General features: G+C 43.3%; 6 non-coding genes and 40 pseudogenes across 6 annotated transcripts; 43 read left to right on the top strand and 3 right to left on the bottom strand.

Annotated features, from left to right (window-relative positions):
• Positions 1–12: 12 nt before the first annotated feature.
• On the top strand, positions 13–131 carry LOC149687011 (5S ribosomal RNA; annotated as a pseudogene).
• A 134-nt stretch (positions 132–265) lies between these two features.
• Positions 266–368, top strand: LOC149687010 (5S ribosomal RNA; annotated as a pseudogene).
• A 121-nt stretch (positions 369–489) lies between these two features.
• Positions 490–608, top strand: LOC149687009 (5S ribosomal RNA). The gene has a single exon (XR_016383912.1). It is a non-coding gene; the product is annotated as a 5S ribosomal RNA (ribosomal RNA).
• Positions 609–745: 137 nt separating this feature from the next.
• LOC149687008 (5S ribosomal RNA) lies at positions 746–848 on the top strand (annotated as a pseudogene).
• A 122-nt stretch (positions 849–970) lies between these two features.
• Positions 971–1,089, top strand: LOC149687007 (5S ribosomal RNA; annotated as a pseudogene).
• A 134-nt stretch (positions 1,090–1,223) lies between these two features.
• On the top strand, positions 1,224–1,326 carry LOC149687006 (5S ribosomal RNA; annotated as a pseudogene).
• A 121-nt stretch (positions 1,327–1,447) lies between these two features.
• LOC149687005 (5S ribosomal RNA) lies at positions 1,448–1,566 on the top strand. Its single transcript, XR_016383911.1, has one exon. It is a non-coding gene; the product is annotated as a 5S ribosomal RNA (ribosomal RNA).
• A 361-nt stretch (positions 1,567–1,927) lies between these two features.
• LOC149687004 (5S ribosomal RNA) lies at positions 1,928–2,046 on the top strand (annotated as a pseudogene).
• A 133-nt stretch (positions 2,047–2,179) lies between these two features.
• Positions 2,180–2,282, top strand: LOC149687003 (5S ribosomal RNA; annotated as a pseudogene).
• Positions 2,283–2,631: 349 nt separating this feature from the next.
• Positions 2,632–2,750, top strand: LOC149687002 (5S ribosomal RNA; annotated as a pseudogene).
• A 134-nt stretch (positions 2,751–2,884) lies between these two features.
• On the top strand, positions 2,885–3,003 carry LOC149687001 (5S ribosomal RNA; annotated as a pseudogene).
• Positions 3,004–3,140: 137 nt separating this feature from the next.
• Positions 3,141–3,243, top strand: LOC149687000 (5S ribosomal RNA; annotated as a pseudogene).
• Positions 3,244–3,365: 122 nt separating this feature from the next.
• Positions 3,366–3,484, top strand: LOC149686999 (5S ribosomal RNA; annotated as a pseudogene).
• Positions 3,485–3,621: 137 nt separating this feature from the next.
• LOC149686998 (5S ribosomal RNA) lies at positions 3,622–3,724 on the top strand (annotated as a pseudogene).
• A 362-nt stretch (positions 3,725–4,086) lies between these two features.
• Positions 4,087–4,205, top strand: LOC149686997 (5S ribosomal RNA; annotated as a pseudogene).
• A 137-nt stretch (positions 4,206–4,342) lies between these two features.
• Positions 4,343–4,461, top strand: LOC149686996 (5S ribosomal RNA; annotated as a pseudogene).
• A 136-nt stretch (positions 4,462–4,597) lies between these two features.
• Positions 4,598–4,700, top strand: LOC149686995 (5S ribosomal RNA; annotated as a pseudogene).
• A 122-nt stretch (positions 4,701–4,822) lies between these two features.
• LOC149686994 (5S ribosomal RNA) lies at positions 4,823–4,941 on the top strand (annotated as a pseudogene).
• Positions 4,942–5,078: 137 nt separating this feature from the next.
• Positions 5,079–5,181, top strand: LOC149686993 (5S ribosomal RNA; annotated as a pseudogene).
• A 362-nt stretch (positions 5,182–5,543) lies between these two features.
• LOC149686992 (5S ribosomal RNA) lies at positions 5,544–5,662 on the top strand (annotated as a pseudogene).
• Positions 5,663–5,799: 137 nt separating this feature from the next.
• Positions 5,800–5,918, top strand: LOC149686991 (5S ribosomal RNA; annotated as a pseudogene).
• A 137-nt stretch (positions 5,919–6,055) lies between these two features.
• LOC149686990 (5S ribosomal RNA) lies at positions 6,056–6,158 on the top strand (annotated as a pseudogene).
• A 122-nt stretch (positions 6,159–6,280) lies between these two features.
• Positions 6,281–6,383, top strand: LOC149686989 (5S ribosomal RNA; annotated as a pseudogene).
• A 137-nt stretch (positions 6,384–6,520) lies between these two features.
• On the top strand, positions 6,521–6,639 carry LOC149686988 (5S ribosomal RNA; annotated as a pseudogene).
• Positions 6,640–6,775: 136 nt separating this feature from the next.
• Positions 6,776–6,878, top strand: LOC149686987 (5S ribosomal RNA; annotated as a pseudogene).
• A 122-nt stretch (positions 6,879–7,000) lies between these two features.
• LOC149686986 (5S ribosomal RNA) lies at positions 7,001–7,119 on the top strand (annotated as a pseudogene).
• A 136-nt stretch (positions 7,120–7,255) lies between these two features.
• On the top strand, positions 7,256–7,358 carry LOC149686985 (5S ribosomal RNA; annotated as a pseudogene).
• A 121-nt stretch (positions 7,359–7,479) lies between these two features.
• LOC149686984 (5S ribosomal RNA) lies at positions 7,480–7,598 on the top strand (annotated as a pseudogene).
• A 137-nt stretch (positions 7,599–7,735) lies between these two features.
• LOC149686983 (5S ribosomal RNA) lies at positions 7,736–7,838 on the top strand (annotated as a pseudogene).
• A 122-nt stretch (positions 7,839–7,960) lies between these two features.
• On the top strand, positions 7,961–8,063 carry LOC149686982 (5S ribosomal RNA; annotated as a pseudogene).
• A 137-nt stretch (positions 8,064–8,200) lies between these two features.
• On the top strand, positions 8,201–8,319 carry LOC149686981 (5S ribosomal RNA; annotated as a pseudogene).
• A 136-nt stretch (positions 8,320–8,455) lies between these two features.
• On the top strand, positions 8,456–8,558 carry LOC149686980 (5S ribosomal RNA; annotated as a pseudogene).
• A 122-nt stretch (positions 8,559–8,680) lies between these two features.
• LOC149686979 (5S ribosomal RNA) lies at positions 8,681–8,799 on the top strand (annotated as a pseudogene).
• A 136-nt stretch (positions 8,800–8,935) lies between these two features.
• LOC149686978 (5S ribosomal RNA) lies at positions 8,936–9,038 on the top strand (annotated as a pseudogene).
• Positions 9,039–9,159: 121 nt separating this feature from the next.
• On the top strand, positions 9,160–9,278 carry LOC149686977 (5S ribosomal RNA; annotated as a pseudogene).
• A 137-nt stretch (positions 9,279–9,415) lies between these two features.
• Positions 9,416–9,533, top strand: LOC149686976 (5S ribosomal RNA; annotated as a pseudogene).
• A 136-nt stretch (positions 9,534–9,669) lies between these two features.
• On the top strand, positions 9,670–9,788 carry LOC149686975 (5S ribosomal RNA; annotated as a pseudogene).
• Positions 9,789–9,925: 137 nt separating this feature from the next.
• LOC149686974 (5S ribosomal RNA) lies at positions 9,926–10,044 on the top strand (annotated as a pseudogene).
• Positions 10,045–10,180: 136 nt separating this feature from the next.
• On the top strand, positions 10,181–10,299 carry LOC149686973 (5S ribosomal RNA; annotated as a pseudogene).
• A 361-nt stretch (positions 10,300–10,660) lies between these two features.
• LOC149686972 (5S ribosomal RNA) lies at positions 10,661–10,795 on the top strand (annotated as a pseudogene).
• Positions 10,796–10,932: 137 nt separating this feature from the next.
• Positions 10,933–11,051, top strand: LOC149686971 (5S ribosomal RNA). The gene has a single exon (XR_016383939.1). It is a non-coding gene; the product is annotated as a 5S ribosomal RNA (ribosomal RNA).
• Positions 11,052–11,188: 137 nt separating this feature from the next.
• On the top strand, positions 11,189–11,306 carry LOC149686970 (5S ribosomal RNA; annotated as a pseudogene).
• A 136-nt stretch (positions 11,307–11,442) lies between these two features.
• Positions 11,443–11,561, top strand: LOC149686969 (5S ribosomal RNA; annotated as a pseudogene).
• Positions 11,562–14,147: 2,586 nt separating this feature from the next.
• TRNAS-GCU (transfer RNA serine (anticodon GCU)) lies at positions 14,148–14,220 on the bottom strand. Its single transcript has one exon. It is a non-coding gene; the product is annotated as a tRNA-Ser (tRNA).
• A 2,279-nt stretch (positions 14,221–16,499) lies between these two features.
• Positions 16,500–16,572, bottom strand: TRNAS-GCU (transfer RNA serine (anticodon GCU)). Its single transcript has one exon. It is a non-coding gene; the product is annotated as a tRNA-Ser (tRNA).
• Positions 16,573–18,703: 2,131 nt separating this feature from the next.
• On the bottom strand, positions 18,704–18,776 carry TRNAS-GCU (transfer RNA serine (anticodon GCU)). The gene has a single exon. It is a non-coding gene; the product is annotated as a tRNA-Ser (tRNA).
• Between the last annotated feature and the right edge of the window lie 4,969 nt (positions 18,777–23,745).

Below are 23,745 nucleotides of genomic sequence, written 5' to 3'. Positions count from 1 at the left end.
AGTAGCATTCTCGGCAACGGCCATATCACGCTGAAAACACCGGTTATCGTCCGATCACCGAAGTTAAGCAGCGTCGAGCGCAGTCAGTACTTGGGAGGGAGACCACTTAGGAACACTGCGTGCCGTTGGCTTTTTCACTTTTTTTCCCTCTTTTAAATTCCAATGGATTTCAAAAAAGCAAACATATTTTCTTTTTGTTATTGTTTTAATAAGATGGTTAATTTGTCTCACTTAATTTAAATTCGAATTATTAACTAGCACTCTCGGCAGCGGCCATAACACGCTGATAACACCGGTTCTCGTCCGATCACCGAAGTTAAGCAGCGTCGAGCGCAGTCAGTACTTGGGAACACTTCGTGCCGTTGGCTTTTTCCTTTTTGTTTCCTCTTTTAAATTCCACCAGATATGAAAAAACCAAACATATCTTCTTTTTGTTATTGTTTTATAAAGATAAGGGTTAATTAAATTCAAGTTATAGCCAGCACCCTCGGCAACGGCCATATCACGCTGAATACACCGGTTCTCGTCCGATCACCGAAGTTAAGCAGCGTCGAGCGCAGTCAGTACTTGAGAGGGAGACCACTTAGGAACAATGCGTGCCGTTGGCTTTTTAAATTTTTTTTCCTCTTTTAAATTCCAATAGATATGAAAAAAGCAAACATATTTTCTTTTTGTTATTGCTTTTAAAAGATGAAGGTTAATTTGTCTCACTTAATTTAAATTCGAATTATTAACTAGCACTCTCGACAACGGCCATATCACGCTGAAAACACCGGTTCTCGTCCGATCACCGAAGTTAAGCAGCTTCGAGCGCAGTCAGTACTTAGGAACACTGCGAGCCGTTGGCTTTTTCCTTTTTGTTTCCTCTTTTAAATTCCACCAGATATGAAAAAACCAAACATATGTTCTTTTTGTTATTGTTTTATAAATATGAAGGTTAATTAAATTCGTATTATTAACTAGCACTCTCGTCAACGGCCATATCACGCTGAGAACACCGGTTATCGTCCGATCACCGAAGTTAAGCAGCGTCGAGCGCAGTCAGTACTTGGGAGGGAGACCACTTAGGAACACTGCGTGCCGTTGGTTTTTTCACTTTTTTTCCCTCTTTTAAATTCCAATGGATTTCAAAAAAGCAAACATATTTTCTTTTTGTTATTGTTTTAATAAGATGGTTAATTTGTCTCACTTAATTTAAATTCGAATTATTAACTAGCACTCTCGGCAGCGGCCATAACACGCTGATAACACCGGTTCTCGTCCGATCACCGAAGTTAAGCAGCGTCGAGCGCAGTCAGTACTTGGGAACACTTCGTGCCGTTGGCTTTTTCCTTTTTGTTTCCTCTTTTAAATTCCACCAGATATGAAAAAACCAAACATATCTTCTTTTTGTTATTGTTTTATAAAGATAAGGGTTAAATAAATTCAAGTTATAGCCAGCACCCTCGGCAACGGCCATATCACGCTGAATACACCGGTTCTCGTCCGATCACCGAAGTTAAGCAGCGTCGAGCGCAGTCAGTACTTGAGAGGGAGACCACTTAGGAACAATGCGTGCCGTTGGCTTTTTAAATTTTTTTTCCTCTTTTAAATTCCAATAGATATGAAAAAAGCAAACATATTTTCTTTTTGTTATTGCTTTTAAAAGATGAAGGTTAATTTGTCTCACTTAATTTAAATTCGAATTATTAACTAGCACTCTCGACAACGGCCATATCACGCTGAAAACACCGGTTCTCGTCCGACACCGAAGTTAAGCAGCTTCGAGCGCAGTCAGTACTTAGGAACACTGAGAGCCGTTGGCTTTTTCCTTTTTGTTTCCTCTTTTAAATTCCACCAGATATGAAAAAACCAAACATATGTTCTTTTTGTTATTGTTTTATAAATATGAAGGTTAATTAAATTCGTATTATTAACTAGCACTCTAGTCAACGGCCATATCACGCTGAGAACACCGGTTCTCGTCCGATCACCGAAGTTAAGCATCGTCGAGCGCAGTCAGTACTTGGGAGGGAGACCACTTAGGAACACTGCGTACCGTTAGCTTTTTCGCTTTTTTTTGTCTTTTAAATTCCAATAGATATGAAAAAAGCAAACATATTTTCTTTTTGTTATTGTTTTAAAAAGATGGTTAATTTGTCTCACTTAATTTAAATTCGAATTATTAACTAGCACTCTCGGCAACGGCCATATCACGCTGAAAACACCGGTTCTCGTCCGATCACCGAAGTTAAGCAGCGTCGAGCGCAGTCAGTACTTGGGAATACTGCGTGCCGTTGGCTTTTTCCTTTTTGTTTCCTCTTTTAAATTCCACCAGATATGAAAAAAGCAAACATATGTTCTTTTTGTTATTGTTTTATAAATATGAAGGTTAATTAAATTCGAATTATTAACTAGCACTCTCGGCAACGGCCATATCACGCTGAAAACACCGGTTCTCGTCCGATCACCGAAGTTAAGCAGCGTCTAGGGCAGTCAGTACTTGGGAACACTGCGTGCCGTTGGCTTTTTCCATTTTGGTTTCTCTTTTAAATTCCACCAGATATGAAAAAACCAAACATATCTTCTCTTTTTTTAATTGTTTTATAAAGATGAAGGTTAATTAAATTCAAATTATTAAGTAGCATTCTCGGCAACGGCCATATCACGCTAAAAACACCGGTTATCGTCCGATCACCGAAGTTAAGCAGCGTCGAGCGCAGTCAGTACTTGGGAGGGAGACCACTTAGGAACACTGCGTGCCGTTGGCTTTTTCACTTTTTTTCCCTCTTTTAAATTCCAATGGATTTCAAAAAAGCAAACATATTTTCTTTTTGTTATTGTTTTAATAAGATGGTTAATTTGTCTCACTTAATTTAAATTCGAATTATTAACAAGCACTCTCGGCAGCGGCCATAACACGCTGATAACACCGGTTCTCGTCCGATCACCGAAGTTAAGCAGCGTCGAGCGCAGTCAGTTCTTGGGAGGGAGACCACTTAGGAACACTGCGTGCCGTTAGGTTTTTCACTTTTTTTTTGTCTTTTAAATTCCAATAGATATGAAAAAAAGCAAACATATTTTCTTTTTGTTATTATTTAAAAAGATGAAGGTTAATTTGTCTCACTTAATTTAAATTCGAATTATTAACTAGCACTCTCGGCAACGGCCATATCACGCTGAAAACACCGGTTCTCGTCCGATCACCGAAGTTAAGCAGCGTCGAGCGCAGTCAGTACTTGGGAACACTGCGTGCCGTTGGCTTTTTCCTTTTTGTTTCCTCTTTTAAATTCCACCAGATATGAAAAAAGCAAACATATCTTCTTTTTGTTATTTATTTATAAAGATGAAGGTTAATTAAATTCAAATTATTAACTAGCTCTTTCGGCAACGGCCATATCACGCTGAGAACACCGTTTATCGTCCGATCACTGAAGTTAAGCAGCGTCGAGCGCAGTCAGTACTTGGGAGGGAGACCACTTAGGAACACTGCGTGCCGTTGGCTTTTTCACTTTTTTTTCCTCTTATAAAGTCCAATGGATTTCAAAAAAGCAAACATATTTTCTTTTTGTTATTGTTATAAAAAGATGAAGGTTTATTTGTCTCACTTAATTTAAATTCGAATTATTAACTAGCACTCTCGGCAACGGCCATATCACGCTGAAAACACCGGTTCTCGTCCGATCACCAAAGTTAAGCAGCGTCGAGCGCAGTCAGTACTTTGGAACACTGCGTGCCGTTGGCTTTTTCCTTTTTGTTTCCTCTTTTAAATTCCACCAGATATGAAAAAAGCAAACATTTCTTCTTTTTGTTATTTATTTATAAAGATGAAGGTTAATTAAATTCAAATTATTAACTAGCACTCTCGGCAACGGCCATATCACGCTGAAAACACCGGTTCTCGTCCGATCACCGAAGTTAAGCAGCGTCTAGCGCAGTCAGTACTTGGGAACACTGCTTGCTGTTGGCTTTTTCCTTTCTGTTTCCTCTTTTAAATTCCACCAGATATGAAAAATGCAAACATATTTTCTTTTTGTTATTGTTTTAAAAAGATGAAGGTTAATTTGTCTCACTTAATTTAAATTCGAATTATTAACTAGCACTCTCGGCCACGGCCATATAACGCTGAGAACACCGGTTCTCGTCCGATCACCGAAGTTAAGCAGCGACGAGCGCAGTCAGTACTTGGGAGGGAGACCACTTAGGAACACTGCGTGCCGTTGGCTTTTTCACTTTTTTTTCCTCTTTTAAATTCCAATAGATATGAAAAAAGCAAACATATTTTCTTTTTGTTATTGTTTTAAAAATATGAAGGTTAATTTGTCTCACTTAATTTAAATTCGAATTAATAACTAGCACTCTCGGCAACGGCCATATCACGCTGAAAACACCGGTTCTCGTCCGTTCACCGAAGTTAAGCAGCGTCGATTACAGTCAGTACTTGGGAGGGAGAGCACTTAGGAACACTGCGTGCCGTTGGCTTTTTCACTTTTTTTTGCTCTTTTAAATTCCAATGGATTTCAAAAAAGGAAACATATTTTCTTTTTGTTATTATTTAAAAAGATGAAGGTTAATTTGTCTCACTTAATTTAAATTCGAATTATTAACTAGCACTCTCGGCAACGGCCATATCACGCTGAAAACACCGGTTCTCGTCCGATCACCAAAGTTAAGCAGCGTCGAGCGCAGTCAGTCCTTGGGAACACTGCGTGCCGTTGGCTTTTTCCTTTTTGTTTCCTCTTTTAAATTCCACCAGATATGAAAAAAGCAAACATATCTTCTTTTTGTTATTTATTTATAAAGATGAAGGTTAATTAAATTCAAATTTTTAACTAGCGCTCTCGGCAACGGCCATATCACGCTGAGAACACCGTTTATCGTCCGATCACTGAAGTTAAGCAGCGTCGAGCGCAGTCAGTACTTGGGAGGGAGACCACTTAGGAACACTGCGTGCCGTTGGCTTTTTCACTTTTTTTTCCTCTTTTAAATTCCAATGGATTTCAAAAAAGCAAACATATTTTCTTTTTGTTATTGTTATAAAAAGATGAAGGTTTATTTGTCTCACTTAATTTAAATTCGAATTATTAACTAGCACTCTCGGCAACGGCCATATCACGCTGAAAACACCGGTTCTCGTCCGATCACCAAAGTTAAGCAGCGTCGAGCGCAGTCAGTACTTTGGAACACTGCGTGCCGTTGGCTTTTTCCTTTTTTTTTCCTCTTTTAAATTCCACCAGATATGAAAAAAGCAAACATATCTTCTTTTTGTTATTTATTTATAAAGATGAAGGTTAATTAAATTCAAATTATTAACTAGCACTCTCGGCAACGGCCATATCACGCTGAAAACACCGGTTCTCGTCCGATCACCGAAGTTAAGCAGCGTCTAGCGCAGTCAGTACTTGGGAACACTGCTTGCTGTTGGCTTTTTCCTTTCTGTTTCCTCTTTTAAATTCCACCAGATATGAAAAAAGCAAACATATTTTCTTTTTGTTATTGTTTTAAAAAGATGAAGGTTAATTTGTCTCACTTAATTTAAATTCGAATTATTAACTAGCACTCTCGGCCACGGCCATATAACGCTGAGAACACCGGTTCTCGTCCGATCACCGAAGTTAAGCAGCGACGAGCGCAGTCAGTACTTGGGAGGGAGACCACTTAGGAACACTGCGTGCCGTTGGCTTTTTCACTTTTTTTTCCTCTTTTAAATTCCAATAGATATGAAAAAAGCAAACATATTTTCTTTTTGTTATTGTTTTAAAAATATGAAGGTTAATTTGTCTCACTTAATTTAAATTCGAATTAATAACTAGCACTCTCGGCAACGGCCATATCACGCTGAAAACACCGGTTCTCGTCCGTTCACCGAAGTTAAGCAGCGTCGATTACAGTCAGTACTTGGGAGGGAGACCACTTAGGAACACTGAGTGCCGTTGGCTTTTTCACTTTTTTTTGCTCTTTTAAATTCCAATGGATTTCAAAAAAGGAAACATATTTTCTTTTTGTTATTGTTTTAAAAATATGAAGGTTAATTTGTCTCACTTAATTTAAATTCGAATTACTAACTAGCACTCTCGGCAACGGCCATATCACGCTGAAAACACCGGTTCTCGTCCGATCACCAAAGTTAAGCAGCGTCGAGCGCAGTCAGTACTTTGGAACACTGCGTGCCGTTGGCTTTTTCCTTTTTGTTTCCTCTTTTAAATTCCACCAGATATGAAAAAAGCAAACATATCTTCTTTTTGTTATTTATTTATAAAGATGAAGGTTAATTAAATTCAAATTATTAACTAGCACTCTCGGCAACGGCCATATCACGCTGAAAACACCGGTTCTCGTCCGATCACCGAAGTTAAGCAGCGTCTAGCGCAGTCAGTACTTGGGAACACTGCGTGCTGTTGGCTTTTTCCTTTCTGTTTCCTCTTTTAAATTCCACCAGATATGAAAAAAGCAAACATATTTTCTTTTTGTTATTGTTTTAAAAATATGAAGGTTAATTTGTCTCACTTAATTTAAATTCGAATTATTAACTAGCACTCTCGGCCACGGCCATATAACGCTGAGAACACCGGTTCTCGTCCGATCATCGAAGTTAAGCAGCGACGAGCGCGGTCAGTACTTGGGAGGGAGACCACTCAGGAACACTGCGTGCCGTTGGCTTTTTCACTTTTTTTCCTCTTTTAAATTCCTATAGATATGAAAAAAGCAAACATATTTTCTTTTTGTTATTGTTTTAAAAAGATGAAGGTTAATTTGTCACACTTAATTTAAATTCGAATTATTAACTAGCACTCTCGGCAACGGCCATATCACGCTGAAAACACCGGTTCTCGTCCGATCACCAAAGTTAAGCAGCGCCGAGCGCAGTCAGTACTTGGGAACACTGCGTGCCGTTGGCTTTTTCCTTTTTGTTTCCTCTTTAAAATTCCACCAGATATGAAAAAAGCAAACATATCTTCTTTTTGTTATTTATTTATAAAGATGAAGGTTAATTAAATTCAAATTATTAACTAGCACTCTCGGCAACGGCCATATCACGCTGAGAACACCGGTTATCGTCCGATCACCGAAGTTAAGCAGCGTCGAGCACAGTCAGTACTTGGGAGGGAGACCACTTAGGAACACTGCGTGCCGTTGGCTTTTTCACTTTTTTTCCTCTTTTAAATTCCAATAGATATGAAAAAAGCAAACATATTTTCTTTTTGTTATTGTTTTAAAAATATGAAGGTTAATTTGTCTCACTTAATTTAAAATCGAATTAATAACTAGCACTCTCGGCAACGGCCATATCACGCTGAAAACACTGGTTCTCGTCCGATCACCGAAGTTAAGTAGCGTCGAGCGCAGTCAGTACTTGGGAACACTGCGTGCCGTTGGCTTTTCCTTTTTGTTTCCTCTTTTAAATTCCACCAGATATGAAAAATCCAAACATATGTTCTTTTTGTTTACGTTTTATAAATATGAAGGTTAATTAAATTCGAATTATTAACTAGCACTCTCGGCAACGGCCATATCACGCTGAAAACACCGGTTCTCGTCCGATCACCGAAGTTAAGCAGCGTCGATTACAGTCAGTACTTGGGAGGGAGACCACTTAGGAACACTGAGTGCCGTTGGCTTTTTCACTTTTTTTTGCTCTTTTAAATTCCAATGGATTTCAAAAAAGGAAACATATTTTCTTTTTGTTATTGTTTTAAAAATATGAAGGTTAATTTGTCTCACTTAATTTAAATTCGAATTACTAACTAGCACTCTCGGCAACGGCCATATCACGCTGAAAACACCGGTTCTCGTCCGATCACCAAAGTTAAGCAGCGTCGAGCGCAGTCAGTACTTTGGAACACTGCGTGCCGTTGGCTTTTTCCTTTTTGTTTCCTCTTTTAAATTCCACCAGATATGAAAAAAGCAAACATATCTTCTTTTTGTTATTTATTTATAAAGATGAAGGTTAATTAAATTCAAATTATTAACTAGCACTCTCGGCAACGGCCATATCACGCTGAAAACACCGGTTCTCGTCCGATCACCGAAGTTAAGCAGCGTCTAGCGCAGTCAGTACTTGGGAACACTGCGTGCTGTTGGCTTTTTCCTTTCTGTTTCCTCTTTTAAATTCCACCAGATATGAAAAAAGCAAACATATTTTCTTTTTGTTATTGTTTTAAAAATATGAAGGTTAATTTGTCTCACTTAATTTAAATTCGAATTATTAACTAGCACTCTCGGCCACGGCCATATAACGCTGAGAACACCGGTTCTCGTCCGATCATCGAAGTTAAGCAGCGACGAGCGCGGTCAGTACTTGGGAGGGAGACCACTCAGGAACACTGCGTGCCGTTGGCTTTTTCACTTTTTTTCCTCTTTTAAATTCCTATAGATATGAAAAAAGCAAACATATTTTCTTTTTGTTATTGTTTTAAAAAGATGAAGGTTAATTTGTCACACTTAATTTAAATTCGAATTATTAACTAGCACTCTCGGCAACGGCCATATCACGCTGAAAACACCGGTTCTCGTCCGATCACCAAAATTAAGCAGCGCCGAGCGCAGTCAGTACTTGGGAACACTGCGTGCCGTTGGCTTTTTCCTTTTTGTTTCCTCTTTAAAATTCCACCAGATATGAAAAAAGCAAACATATCTTCTTTTTGTTATTTATTTATAAAGATGAAGGTTAATTAAATTCAAATTATTAACTAGCACTCTCGGCAACGGCCATATCACGCTGAGAACACCGGTTATCGTCCGATCACCGAAGTTAAGCAGCGTCGAGCACAGTCAGTACTTGGGAGGGAGACCACTTAGGAACACTGCGTGCCGTTGGCTTTTTCACTTTTTTTCCTCTTTTAAATTCCAATAGATATGAAAAAAGCAAACATATTTTCTTTTTGTTATTGTTTTAAAAATATGAAGGTTAATTTGTCTCACTTAATTTAAAATCGAATTAATAACTAGCACTCTCGGCAACGGCCATATCACGCTGAAAACACTGGTTCTCGTCCGATCACCGAAGTTAAGTAGCGTCGAGCGCAGTCAGTACTTGGGAACACTGCGTGCCGTTGGCTTTTCCTTTTTGTTTCCTCTTTTAAATTCCACCAGATATGAAAAATCCAAACATATGTTCTTTTTGTTTACGTTTTATAAATATGAAGGTTAATTAAATTCGAATTATTAACTAGCACTCTCGGCAACGGCCATATCACGCTGAAAACACCGGTTCTCGTCCGATCACCGAAGTTAAGCAGCGTCGAGCGCAGTCAGTACTTGGGAGAGAGACCAGTTAGGAACACTCTGTGCCGTTGGCTTTTTCACTTTTTTTTCCTCTTTTAAATTCCAATAGATATGAAAAGAGCAAACATATTTTCTTTTTGTTATTGTTTTAAAATGATGAAGGTTAATTTGTCTCACTTAATTTAAATTCGAATTATTAACTAGCACTCTCGGTGACGGCCATATCACGCTGAAAACACCAATTCCCGTCCGATCAACGAAGTTAAGCAGGTCGAGCGCAGTCAGTACTTGGGAGGGAGACCACTTAGGAACACTGCGTGCCGTTGGCTTTTTCACTTTTTTTCCTCTTTTAAATTCCAATAGATATGAAAAAAGCAAACATATTTTCTTTATGTTATTGTTTTAAAATGATGAAGGTTAATTTGACTCTCTTAATTTAAATTCGAATTATTAACTAGCACTCTCGTCAACGGCCATATCACGCTGAAAACACCGGTTTTCGTCCGATCACCGAAGTTAAGCAGCGTCGAGCGCAGTCAGTACTTGGGAGGGAGACCACTTAGTAACACTGCGTGCCGTTGGCTTTTTCACTTTTTTTTCCTCTTTTAAATTCCAATAGATTTCAAAAAAACAAACATATTTTCTTTATGTTATTGTTTTAAAATGATGAAGGTTAATTTGTCTCACTTAATTTAAATTCGAATTATTAACTAGCACTCTCGGCAACGGCCATATCACGCTGAAAACACCGGTTTTCGTCCGATCACCGAAGTTAAGCAGCGTCGAGCGCAGTCAGTACTTGGGAGGGAGACCAGTTAGGAACACTGCGTGCCGTTGGCTTTTTAACTTTTTTTCCTCTTTTAAATTCCAATAGATATGAAAAAAGCAAACATATTTTCTTTTTGTTATTGTTTTAAAAATATAAAGGTTAATTTGTCTCACTAAATTTAAATTCGAATTATTAACTAGCACTCTCGGCAACGGCCATATCACGCTGAAAACACCGGTTTTCGTCCGATCACCGAAGTTAAGCAGCGTCGAGCGCAGTCAGTACTTGGGAGGGAGACCAGTTAGGAACACTGCGTGCCGTTGGCTTTTTAACTTTTTTTCCTCTTTTAAATTCCAATAGATATGAAAAAAGCAATCATATTTTCTTTTTGTTATTGTTTTAAAAATATAAAGGTTAATTTGTCTCACTTAATTTAAATTCGAATTATTAACTAGCACTCTCGGCAACGGCCATATCACGCTGAAAACACCGGTTCTCGTCCGATCACGGAAGTTAAGCAGCGTCGAGCGCAGCCAGTACTTGGGAGCACTGCGTGCCGTTCGCTTTTTCCTTTTTGTTTCCTCTTTTAAAATCCACCAGATATGAAAAAAGCAAACATATCTTCTTTTTGTTATTGTTTTATAAAGATGAATTTTAATTAAATTCAAATTATTAAATAGCACTCTCGGCAACGGCCATATCACGCTGAAAACACCGGTTCTCGTCCAATCACCGAAGTTAAGCAGCGTCGAGCGCAGTCAGAACTTGGGAGGGAGAGTACTTGGGAGGGAGGCCACTTTGAAACACTGCGTGCCGTTGGCTTTTTCACTTTTTTTCCCTCTTTTAAATGCCAATAGATTTCAAAAAAGCAAACATATTTTCTTTGTGTTAATGTTTTAAAATGATGAAGGTTAATTTGTCTCTCTTAATTTAAATTCGAATTATTAACTAGCACTCTCGTCAACGGCCATATCACGCTGAAAACGCCGGTTTTCGTCCGATCACCGAAGTTAAGCAGCGTCGAGCGCAGTCAGTACTTGGGAGGGAGACCACTTAGGAACACTGCGTGCCGTTGGCTTTTTCACTTTTTTTTCCTCTTTTAAATTCCAATAGATTTCAAAAAAACAAACATATTTTCTTTATGTTATTGTTTTAAAATGATGAAGGTTAATTTGTCTCACTTAATTTAAATTCGAATTATTAACTAGCACTCTCGGTGACGGCCATATCACGCTGAAAACACCAATTCCAGTCCGATCAACGAAGTTAAGCAGGTCGAGCGCAGTCAGTACTTGGGAGGGAGACCACTTAGGAACACTGCGTGCCGTTGGCTTTTTCACTTTTTTTCCTCATTTAAATTCCAATAGATATGAAAAAAGCAAACATATTTTGTTTATGTTATTGTTTTAAAATGATGAAGGTTAATTTGTCTCTCTTAATTTAAATTCGAATTATTAACTAGCACTCTCGTCAACGGCCATATCACGCTGAAATCACCGGTTTTCGTCCGATCACCGAAGTTAAGCAGCGTCGAGCGCAGTCAGTACTTGGGAGGGAGACCACTTAGGAACAATGCGTGCCGTTGGCTTTTTCACTTTTTTTTCCTCTTTTAAATTCCAATAGATATGAAAAAAGCAAACATATCTTCTTTTTGTTATTGTTTTATATAGATGAAGGTTAATTAAATTCAAATTATTAAATAGCACTCTCGGCAAGGCCATATCACGCTGAATACACTGGTTCTAGTCCTATCACCGAAGTTAAGCAGCGTCTAGCGCAGTCAGTACTGAATTTTACGTTACATCTAAGACCTCACAAAACCGCTCCCGGGTGGGCTCGAACCACCAACCTATTGATTAACAGCCGAACGTGCTAACCATTGACCCACGGAAGCTCAGAAATTAAATGGTTGTCACGTAATGTGGAAAAGTTTTGACCTTTTACGCTACATCTGAGACCTCACAACACCTCTCCCGGGTGGGCTCGAACCACCAGCCTTTCGGTTAACAGCCGAACGCACTAACCATTGCGCCACGGAAGCCCAAAAATTAAATGGTCGTCAGGTATTGTGGAAAAACTTTGGCTTTTTACGTTACATTTGAGACTTCACAACACCGCTCCCGGGTGGGCTCGAACCACGAACGTTTTCGTTAACTTCCGAAAGCGCAAACCATGGAGCCAAGGAAGCTCAGAAATGAAATGGTCGTCAGGTATTGTGGAAAAACTTTGACTTTTTACGTCACATCTGAGACCTCACAACACCGCCCCCGGATGGGCTCGAACCACCAACCTTTCGGTTAACAGCCGAACGCGCTAACCATTGCGCCACGGAAGCCCAAGAATTAAATGGTCGTCAGGTATTGTGGAGAAACTTTGGCTTTTTACGATACATTTGAGATCCCACAACACAGCTCTCGGGTGGGCTCGAACACCCAAACTATTGGTTAACAGCCGAACGCGCTAACCATTGAGCTACGGAAGCTCAGAAATTAAATGGTTGTCACGTATTGTGGAAAAGTTTTGACTTTTTACGCTACATCTGAGACCTCACAACACCTCTCCTGGATGGGCTCGAATCACCAGCCTTTCGGTTAACAGCCGAACGCGCTAACCATTGCGCCACGGAAGCCCAAAAATTAAATGGTCGTCAGGTATTGTGGAAAAACTTTGCCTTTTTACCTTACATTTGAGACTTCACAACACCGCTCCCGGGTGGGCTCGAACCACCAACCTTTCGGTTAACAGCCGAACGCGCTAACCAATGCCCCACGGAAGCCCAAGAATTAAATGGTCGTCAGGTATTGTGGAGAAACTTAGGCTTTTTTCGATACATTTGAGATCCCACAACACCGCTTCCGGATGGGCTCGAACCACCAACCTTTCAGTTAACAGCCGAACGCGATAACCATTGCGTCACGGAAGCCCAAAAATTAAATGGTCGTCAGGTATTGTGGAAAAACTTTGGCATTTTACATTACATTTGAGACCCCACAACACCGCTCCCGGGTGGGCTCGAACCACCAACCTATTGGTTAACAGCCGAACGCGCTATCCATTGAGCCACGGAAGCCCAAAAATTAAATGGTCGTCAGGTATTGTGGAAAAACTTTGGCTTTTTACGTTACATTTGAGACTTCACAACACCGCTCCCGGGTGGGCTCGAACCACCAACCTTTTGGTTAACAGCCGAACGCGCTAACCATTGCGCCACGGAAGCCCAAAAATTAAACGGTCATCAGGTATTGTGGGAAAACTTTGGCTTTTTACGTCACATCTGAGACTTCACAACACCGCTCCCGGATGGGCTCGAACCACAAACCTTTTGAATAACAGCTGAACGCGCTAACCATTGAGCCAAGAAAGCTCAGAAATTGAATGGTTGTCACGTATTGTGAAAAGGTTTTGACATTTTACGCTACATCTGAGACTTCACAACACCGCTCCCGGGTGGGCTCGAACCACCAACCTTTTGGTTAACAGCCGAACGCGCTAACCATTGCCTCACGGAAGCCCAAAAATTAAATGGTCGTCAGGTATCGTGGAAAAACCTTGGCTTTTTACGTTACATTTGAGACTTCACAACACCGCTCCTGGGTGGGCTCGAACCACAAAACTTTTGGTTAACATCCGAACGGGCTAACCATGGAGCCAAGAAAGCTCAGAAATGAAATGGTCGTCAGGTATTGTGGAAAAACTTTGACTTTTTACGTGACATCTGAGACCTCACAACACCGCTCCCGGATGGGCTCGAACCAACAACCTATTGGTTAACAGCCGAACGCGCTAACCATTGAGCCACGGAAGCTCAGAAATTAAATGGTTGTCACGTATTGTGGAAACGTTTTGGCATTTTACGTCACATCTGAGACCTCACAACACCGCTCCCGGATGGGCTCGAACCACCAACTTTTCGGTTAACAGCCGAACGCGCTAACCATTGCGCCACGGAAGCCCGAAAATTAAATGGTCGTCATGTATTGTGGAAAAACTTTGACTTTTTACGTCACATCTGAGACCTCACAACACCGCTCCCGGAACGGCTCGAACCACTAACCTTTCAGTTAACAGCCGAACGCGCTAACCATTGCGCCACGGAAGCCCAAAGATTAAATGTTCATCAGGTATTGTGGAAAAAACTTTGGATTTTTACGTTACATGTGAGATCTCACAACACCGCTCCCGGGTGGGCTCGAACCACCAACCTTTCGGATAGCAGCCGAACGCGCTAACCATTGCGCCACGGAAGCCCGAAAATTAAATGTTCGTCAGGTATTGTGGAAAAATTTTGGCTTTTTACGTTACATTTGAGATCTTACAACACCGCTCCCGGCTGGGCTCGAAACACCAACCTTTCAGTTAACAGCCGAACGCGCTAACCATTGCGCCACGGAAGCTCAGAAATTAAATGGTTGTCACGTATTGTGGAAAAGTTTTGACATTTTACGTCACATCTGAGACCTCACAACACCGCTCCCGGATGGGCTCGAACCACCAACTTATCGGTTAACAGCCGAACGCGCTAACCATTGCACCACGGAAGCCCTAAAATTAAATGGTAGTCAGGTATTGTGGAAAAACTTTGGCATTTTACATTACATTTGAGATCCCACAACACCGCTCCCGGGTGGGCTCGAACCACCAACCTATTGGTTAACAGCCGAACGCGCTAACCATTGAGCCACAGAAGCTCAGAAATTAAATGGTTGTCACGTATTGTGGAAACGTTTTGACTGTTTACGCTACATCTGAGACCCCACAACACCACTTCCGAGTGGGCTCGAACCACCAGCCTCTCCGTTAACAGCCGAACGCGCTAACCAATGCGCCACGGAAGCCCAAAAATTAAATGGTCGTGAGGTATTGTGGAATAACTTTGGCTTTTTACGTCACACGTGAGACTTCACAACACCGCTCCCGGATGGGCTCGAACCACAAACCTTTTGGTTAACATCCGAACGCGCTAACCATTGCGCCACGGAAGCCCAAAAATTAAATGGTCGTCAGGTATCGTGGAAAAACTTTGGCTTTTTACGTTACATATGAGACTTCACAACACCGCTCCTGGGTGGGCTCGAACCACCAAACCTTTGGTTAACATCCGAACGAGCTAACCATGAAGCCAAGAAAGCTCAGAAATGAAATGGTCGTCAGGTATTGTGGAAAAACTTTGAGTTTTTACGTCACATCTGAGACCTCACAACACCGCTCCCGAATGGGCTCGAACCACCAACCTTTCGGTTAACAGCCGAACGCGCTAACCATTGAGCCACGAAAGCTCAGAAATTAAATGGTTGTCACGTATTGTGGAAACGTTTTGACATTTTACGTCACATCCGAGACCTCACAACACCGCTCCCGGATGGGCTCGAACCACCAGCCTCTCGGTTAACAGCCGAACGCGCTAACCATTGAGCCAGGGAAGCTCAGAAATTAAATGGTTGTCACGTATTGTGGAAACGTTTTGACTGTTTACGCTACATCTGAGACCCCACAACACCACTTCCGAGTGGGCTCGAACCACCAGCCTCTCCGTTAACAGCCGAACGCGCTAACCATTGCGCCACGGAAGCCCAAAAATTAAATGGTCGTGAGGTATTGTGGAATAACTTTGGCTTTTTACGTCACATGTGAGACTTCAAAACACCGCTCCCGGATGGGCTCGAACCACAAACCTTTTGGTTAACATCCGAACGCGCTAACCATTGCGCCACGGAAGCCTAAAATTAAATGATCGTCAGGTATTGTGGAAAAACTTTGACTTTTTACGTCACATCTGAGACCTCACATCACCGCTCCCGGATGGGCTCGAACCACCAACCTTTCGGTTAACAGCCGACGGCGCTAACCATTGCGCCACGGAAGCCCAAAAATTATATGGTCGTCAGGAATTGTGGAAAAACTTTGGCTTTTTACGTTACATTTGAGATACCACAACACCGCTCCCGGGTGGGCTCGAACCACAAACCTATTGGTCAACAGCCGAACGCGCTAACCATTGAGCAACGGAAGCTCAGAAATTAATTGGTTGTCACGTATTGTGGAAAAGTTTTGACATTTTACGTCACATCTGAGACCTCACAACACCGCTCCCGGATGGGCTCGAACAACCAACTTTTCGGTTAACAGCCGAACGCGCTAACCATTGCGCCACGGAAGCCCGAAAATTAAACGGTCGTCAGGTATTGTGGGAAAACTTTGGCTTATTACGTCACATCTGAGACCTCACAACACCGCTCACGGATGGGCTCGAACCAACAACCTTTCAGTTAACAGCCGAACGCGCTAACCATTGCGCCACGGAAGCCCAAAAATTAAATGGTCGTCAGGTATTGTGGAAAAACTTTGACTTTTTACGTCACATATGAGACCTCACAACACCGCTCCCGGAACGGCTCGAACCACCAACATTTCAGTTAACCGCCGAACGCGCTAACCATTGCGCCACGGAAGCCCAAAGATTAAATGTTCGTCAGGTATTGTGGAAAAAACTTTGGATTTTTATGTTACATGTGAGATCTCACAACACCGCTCCCGGGTGGGCTCGAACCACCAACCTTTCGGATAGCAGCCGAACGCGCTAACCATTGCGCCACGGAAGCCCAAAAATTAAATGGTCGTCAGGTATTGTGGAAAAACTTTGGCATTTTACATTACATTTGAGATCCCACAACACCGCTCCCGGGTGGGCTCGAACCACCAACCTATTGGTTAACAGCCGAACGCGCTAACCATTGAGCCACAGAAGCTCAGAAATTAAATGGTTGTCACGTATCGTGGAAACGTTTTGACTGCTTACGCTACATCTGAGACCCCACAACACCACTTCCGAGTGGGCTCGAACCACCAGCCTCTCGGTTAACAGCCGAACGCGCTAATCATTGCGCCACGGAAGCCCAAAAATCAAATGGTCGTGAGTTATTGTGGAATAACTTTGGCTTTTTACGTCACATCTGAGACTTCACAACACCGCTCCCGGATGGGCTCGAACCTTAAACCTTTTGAATAACAGCTGAACGCGCTAACCAATGCGCCACGGAAGCCCAAAAATTAAATGTTCGTCAGTTATTTTTAAAAAACTCTGAATTTTACGTTACATCTAAGACCTCACAATACCGCTCCCGGATGGGCTCGAACCACCAACCTTCCGGTTAACAGCCGACGGCGCTAACCATTGCGCAACGGTGCCCCAAAGATTAAATGTTCGTCAGGTATTGTGGAAAAACTTTGGATTTTTACGTTACATTTGAGATCTCACAACACCGCTCCCGGGTGGGCTCGATCCCCCAACCTTTCGGTTAACAGCCAAACGCTCTAATCATTGCGCCACGGAAGCCCAAAAATTAAATGGTCGTCAGGTATCGTGGAAAAACTTTGGCTTTTTACGTTACATTTGAGACTTCACAACACCGCTCCTGGGTGTGCTCGAACCACCAAACTTTTGGTTAACATCCGAACAGGCTAACCATGGAGCCAAGAAAGCTCAGATATGAAATGGTCGTCAGGTATTGTGGAAAAACTTTGACTTTTTACGTCACATCTGAGACCTCACAACACCGCTCCCGGATGGGCTCGAACCACCAACCTATTGGTTAACAGCCGAACGCGCTAACCATTGAGCCACGGAAGCTCAGAAATTAAATGGTTCTCACGTATTGTGGAAACGTTTTGACTGTTTACGCTACATCTGAGACCCCACAACACCACTTCCGAGTGGGCTCGAACCACCAGCCTCTCCGTTAACAGCCGAACGCGCTAACCATTGCGCCACGGAAGCCCAAAAATTAAATGGTCGTGAGGTATTGTGGAATAACTTTGGCTTTTTACGTCACATGTGAGACTTCAAAACACCGCTCCCGGATGGGCTCGAACCACAAACCTTTTGGTTAACATCCGAACGCGCTAACCATTGCGCCACGGAAGCCTAAAATTAAATGATCGTCAGGTATTGTGGAAAAACTTTGACTTTTTACGTCACATCTGAGACCTCACATCACCGCTCCCGGATGGGCTCGAACCACCAACCTTTCGGTTAACAGCCGACGGCGCTAACCATTGCGCCACGGAAGCCCAAAAATTATATGGTCGTCAGGAATTGTGGAAAAACTTTGGCTTTTTACGTTACATTTGAGATACCACAACACCGCTCCCGGGTGGGCTCGAACCACAAACCTATTGGTCAACAGCCGAACGCGCTAACCATTGAGCAACGGAAGCTCAGAAATTAATTGGTTGTCACGTATTGTGGAAAAGTTTTGACATTTTACGTCACATCTGAGACCTCACAACACCGCTCCCGGATGGGCTCGAACAACCAACTTTTCGGTTAACAGCCGAACGCGCTAACCATTGCGCCACGGAAGCCCGAAAATTAAACGGTCGTCAGGTATTGTGGGAAAACTTTGGCTTATTACGTCACATCTGAGACCTCACAACACCGCTCACGGATGGGCTCGAACCAACAACCTTTCAGTTAACAGCCGAACGCGCTAACCATTGCGCCACGGAAGCCCAAAAATTAAATGGTCGTCAGGTATTGTGGAAAAACTTTGACTTTTTACGTCACATATGAGACCTCACAACACCGCTCCCGGAACGGCTCGAACCACCAACATTTCAGTTAACCGCCGAACGCGCTAACCATTGCGCCACGGAAGCCCAAAGATTAAATGTTCGTCAGGTATTGTGGAAAAAACTTTGGATTTTTATGTTACATGTGAGATCTCACAACACCGCTCCCGGGTGGGCTCGAACCACCAACCTTTCGGATAGCAGCCGAACGCGCTAACCATTGCGCCACGGAAGCCCAAAAATTAAATGGTCGTCAGGTATTGTGGAAAAACTTTGGCATTTTACATTACATTTGAGATCCCACAACACCGCTCCCGGGTGGGCTCGAACCACCAACCTATTGGTTAACAGCCGAACGCGCTAACCATTGAGCCACAGAAGCTCAGAAATTAAATGGTTGTCACGTATCGTGGAAACGTTTTGACTGCTTACGCTACATCTGAGACCCCACAACACCACTTCCGGGTGGGCTCGAACCACCAGCCTCTCGGTTAACAGCCGAACGCGCTAATCATTGCGCCACGGAAGCCCAAAAATCAAATGGTCGTGAGTTATTGTGGAATAACTTTGGCTTTTTACGTCACATCTGAGACTTCACAACACCGCTCCCGGATGGGCTCGAACCTTAAACCTTTTGAATAACAGCTGAACGCGCTAACCAATGCGCCACGGAAGCCCAAAAATTAAATGTTCGTCAGTTATTTTTAAAAAACTCTGAATTTTACGTTACATCTAAGACCTCACAATACCGCTCCCGGATGGGCTCGAACCACCAACCTTCCGGTTAACAGCCGACGGCGCTAACCATTGCGCAACGGTGCCCCAAAGATTAAATGTTCGTCAGGTATTGTGGAAAAACTTTGGATTTTTACGTTACATTTGAGATCTCACAACACCGCTCCCGGGTGGGCTCGATCCCCCAACCTTTCGGTTAACAGCCAAACGCTCTAATCATTGCGCCACGGAAGCCCAAAAATTAAATGGTCGTCAGGTATCGTGGAAAAACTTTGGCTTTTTACGTTACATTTGAGACTTCACAACACCGCTCCTGGGTGTGCTCGAACCACCAAACTTTTGGTTAACATCCGAACAGGCTAACCATGGAGCCAAGAAAGCTCAGATATGAAATGGTCGTCAGGTATTGTGGAAAAACTTTGACTTTTTACGTCACATCTGAGACCTCACAACACCGCTCCCGGATGGGCTCGAACCACCAACCTATTGGTTAACAGCCGAACGCGCTAACCATTGAGCCACGGAAGCTCAGAAATTAAATGGTTCTCACGTATTGTGGAAACGTTTTGACTGTTTACGCTACATCTGAGACCCCACAACACCACTTCCGAGTGGGCTCGAACCACCAGCCTCTCCGTTAACAGCCGAACGCGCTAACCATTGCGCCACGGAAGCCCAAAAATTAAATGGTCGTGAGGTATTGTGGAATAACTTTGGCTTTTTACGTCACATGTGAGACTTCAAAACACCGCTCCCGGATGGGCTCGAACCACAAACCTTTTGGTTAACATCCGAACGCGCTAACCATTGCGCCACGGAAGCCTAAAATTAAATGATCGTCAGGTATTGTGGAAAAACTTTGACTTTTTACGTCACATCTGAGACCTCACATCACCGCTCCCGGATGGGCTCGAACCACCAACCTTTCGGTTAACAGCCGACGGCGCTAACCATTGCGCCACGGAAGCCCAAAAATTATATGGTCGTCAGGAATTGTGGAAAAACTTTGGCTTTTTACGTTACATTTGAGATACCACAACACCGCTCCCGGGTGGGCTCGAACCACAAACCTATTGGTCAACAGCCGAACGCGCTAACCATTGAGCAACGGAAGCTCAGAAATTAATTGGTTGTCACGTATTGTGGAAAAGTTTTGACATTTTACGTCACATCTGAGACCTCACAACACCGCTCCCGGATGGGCTCGAACAACCAACTTTTCGGTTAACAGCCGAACGCGCTAACCATTGCGCCACGGAAGCCCGAAAATTAAACGGTCGTCAGGTATTGTGGGAAAACTTTGGCTTATTACGTCACATCTGAGACCTCACAACACCGCTCACGGATGGGCTCGAACCAACAACCTTTCAGTTAACAGCCGAACGCGCTAACCATTGCGCCACGGAAGCCCAAAAATTAAATGGTCGTCAGGTATTGTGGAAAAACTTTGACTTTTTACGTCACATATGAGACCTCACAACACCGCTCCCGGAACGGCTCGAACCACCAACATTTCAGTTAACAGCCGAACGCGCTAACCATTGCGCCACGGAAGCCCAAAGATTAAATGTTCGTCAGGTATTGTGGAAAAAACTTTGGATTTTTATGTTACATGTGAGATCTCACAACACCGCTCCCGGCTGGGCTCGAACCACCAACCTTTCAGTTAACAGCCGAACGCGCTAACCATTGCGCCACGGAAGCTCAGAAATTAAATGGTTGTCACGTATTGTGGAAAAGTTTTGATATTTTACGTCACATCTGAGACCTCACAACACCGCTCCTGGATGGGCTCGAACCACCAACTTTTCGGTTAACAGCCGAACGCGCTAACCATTGCGCCACGGAAGCCCAAAAATTAAATGGTCGTCAGGTATTGTGGAAAAAGTTTGACTTTTTACGTCACATCTGAGACCTCACAACACCGCTCCCGGAACGGCTCGAACCATCAACCTTTCAGTTAACAGCCGAACGCGCTAACCATTGCGCCACGGAAGCCCAAAAATTAAATGGTCGTCAGGTATTGTGGAAAAACTTTGGCATTTTACATTACTATTGAGATCCCACAACACCGCTCCCGGGTGGGCTCGAACCACCAACCTATTGGTTAACAGCCGAACGCGCTAACCATTGAGCCACAGAAGCTCAGAAATTAAATGGTTGTCACGTATCGTGGAAACGTTTTGACTGCTTACGCTACATCTGAGACCCCACAACACCACTTCCGAGTGGGCTCGAACCACCAGCCTCTCGGTTAACAGCCGAACGCGCTAATCATTGCGCCACGGAAGCCCAAAAATCAAATGGTCGTGAGTTATTGTGGAATAACTTTGGCTTTTTACGTCACATCTGAGACTTCACAACACCGCTCCCGGATGGGCTCGAACCTTAAACCTTTTGAATAACAGCTGAACGCGCTAACCAATGCGCCACGGAAGCCCAAAAATTAAATGTTCGTCAGTTATTTTTAAAAAACTCTGAATTTTACGTTACATCTAAGACCTCACAATACCGCTCCCGGATGGGCTCGAACCACCAACCTTCCGGTTAACAGCCGACGGCGCTAACCATTGCGCAACGGTGCCCCAAAGATTAAATGTTCGTCAGGTATTGTGGAAAAACTTTCGATTTTTACGTTACATTTGAGATCTCACAACACCGCTCCCGGGTGGGCTCGATCCCCCAACCTTTCGGTTAACAGCCAAACGCTCTAATCATTGCGCCACGGAAGCCCAAAAATTAAATGGTCGTCAGGTATTGTGGAAAAACTTTGGCATTTTACATTACTATTGAGATCCCACAACACCGCTCCCGGGTGGGCTCGAACCACCAACCTATTGGTTAACAGCCGAACGCGCTAACCATTGCGCCACGGAAGCCCAAAGATTAAATGTTCGTCAGGTATTGTGGAAAAAACTTTGGATTTTTATGTTACATGTGAGATCTCACAACACCGCTCCCGGCTGGGCTCGAACCACCAACCTTTCAGTTAACAGCCGAACGCGCTAACCATTGCGCCACGGAAGCTCAGAAATTAAATGGTTGTCACGTATTGTGGAAAAGTTTTGATATTTTACGTCACATCTGAGACCTCACAACACCGCTCCTGGATGGGCTCGAACCACTAACTTTTCGGTTAACAGCCGAACGCGCTAACCATTGCGCCACGGAAGCCCAAAAATTAAACGGTCGTCAGGTATTGTGGAAAAAGTTTGACTTTTTACGTCACATCTGAGACCTCACAACACCGCTCCCGGAACGGCTCGAACCATCAACCTTTCAGTTAACAGCCGAACGCGCTAACCATTGCGCCACGGAAGCCCAAAAATTAAATGGTCGTCAGGTATTGTGGAAAAACTTTGGCATTTTACATTACTATTGAGATCCCACAACACCGCTCCCGGGTGGGCTCGAACCACCAACCTATTGGTTAACAGCCGAACGCGCTAACCATTGAGCCACAGAAGCTCAGAAATTAAATGGTTGTCACGTATCGTGGAAACGTTTTGACTGCTTACGCTACATCTGAGACCCCACAACACCACTTCCGAGTGGGCTCGAACCACCAGCCTCTCGGTTAACAGCCGAACGCGCTAATCATTGCGCCACGGAAGCCCAAAAATCAAATGGTCGTGAGTTATTGTGGAATAACTTTGGCTTTTTACGTCACATCTGAGACTTCACAACACCGCTCCCGGATGGGCTCGAACCTTAAACCTTTTGAATAACAGCTGAACGCGCTAACCAATGCGCCACGGAAGCCCAAAAATTAAATGTTCGTCAGTTATTTTTAAAAAACTCTGAATTTTACGTTACATCTAAGACCTCACAATACCGCTCCCGGATGGGCTCGAACCACCAACCTTCCGGTTAACAGCCGACGGCGCTAACCATTGCGCAACGGTGCCCCAAAGATTAAATGTTCGTCAGGTATTGTGGAAAAACTTTCGATTTTTACGTTACATTTGAGATCTCACAACACCGCTCCCGGGTGGGCTCGATCCCCCAACCTTTCGGTTAACAGCCAAACGCTCTAATCATTGCGCCACGGAAGCCCAAAAATTAAATGGTCGTCAGGTATCGTGGAAAAACTTTGGCTTTTTACGTTACATTTGAGACTTCACAACACCGCTCCTGGGTGTGCTCGAACCACCAAACTTTTGGTTAACATCCGAACAGTCTAACCATGGAGCCAAGAAAGCTCAGAAATGAAATGGTCGTCAGGTATTGTGGAAAAACTTTGACTTTTTACGTCACATCTGAGACCTCACAACACCGCTCCCGGATGGGCTCGAACCACCAACCTATTGGTTAACAGCCGAACGCGCTAACCATTGAGCCACGGAAGCTCAGAAATTAAATGGTTCTCACGTATTGTGGAAACGTTTTGACTGTTTACGCTACATCTGAGACCCCACAACACCACTTCCGAGTGGGTTCGAACCACCAGCCTCTCGGTTAACAGCCGA

Source organism: Phalangium opilio, unplaced genomic scaffold (assembly GCF_054372755.1).
Source record: "Phalangium opilio isolate 3A_F unplaced genomic scaffold, DU_Popi_V2 ptg000031l_1, whole genome shotgun sequence".
Taxonomy (NCBI): domain Eukaryota; kingdom Metazoa; phylum Arthropoda; class Arachnida; order Opiliones; family Phalangiidae; genus Phalangium; species Phalangium opilio.
The sequence above is the reverse complement of the archived record's forward strand: the minus strand, read 5'-3'. Positions and strand labels throughout refer to the sequence as shown.